This window comes from Mastomys coucha, unplaced genomic scaffold (assembly GCF_008632895.1).
Source record: "Mastomys coucha isolate ucsf_1 unplaced genomic scaffold, UCSF_Mcou_1 pScaffold3, whole genome shotgun sequence".
Classification (NCBI taxonomy): domain Eukaryota; kingdom Metazoa; phylum Chordata; class Mammalia; order Rodentia; family Muridae; genus Mastomys; species Mastomys coucha.
Window position 1 is genome coordinate 4,765,103 of NW_022196909.1, and position 980 is coordinate 4,766,082.

Consider the following 980-nt stretch of genomic DNA (forward strand, 5'->3'; position numbering starts at 1 on the left):
ATGCTGCTTGCATCTAAGACTCCTGGTCTCTTTCCTAGGTTTTCTATCTCAAGAGTTATCTCCCTTTATGATGTCTTCATTGTTTCTATTTCCATTTTTAGATCCTGGATGGTTTTGTTCAATTCCTTCACCTGTTTGGTTGTGTTTTCCTATAATTATTTAAGGGATTTTTGTGTTTCCTGTTTAAGAGCTTCTACCTGTTTATCTGTGTTATCCTATATTTCCTTAAGAGAATTACTTATGTCCTTCTTAAAGTCCTCTATCATCATCATGAGATGTAATTTTAAATCAGAGTCTTACTTTTCTGGTCTGTTGGGGTATCCAGGACTTGCTGTGGTGGGAGAACTGGGTTCTGATGATGCCAAGTAGCCTTTGTTTCTGTTGCTTATGTTCTTGCCCTTGCCTTTTTCCTTCTGGTTATCTCTGGTTTTAGCTGGTCTTGCTGTCTCTGACTGTGCCTTGTCCTTCCTGCAAGCCTTTGTGTCATCCTGTATTTCTTTCACTTAATTGTTTATATCTTCCTTAATGGACTCTATTATCTTCATGAGATAGGATTTTAGGTCAGCTACCTGATTTTCCAGTGTGTTAATGTATTCAGGGCTTGCATCTTCAGAGAAGCAGACTAGGTGGGAGTCTGCCCTGACAGGAGGCACTGGCTGAAAGGCTAGAAATAAGTATTTAAAAAATAAAATTTACTTTAAAATAAAAAAAAGTATTCAAGAAGAAACATAAGCTGGGCGGTGGTAGTGCACACCTTTAATCCCAGCGCTTGGGAGGCAGAGGCAGGTAGATTTCTGAGTTTGAGGCCAGCCTGGTCTACAGAGTGAGTACCAGGACAGCCAGAACAACACAGAGAAAACTTGTCTCAAAAAACCAAAAAGAAAAAAAAGAAGAAGAAACATAAGGGCTGGTGAGATGGCTCAGCTGGTAAGAGCACCAACTGCTCTTCCAAAGGTCCTGAGTTCAAATCCCAGCAACCA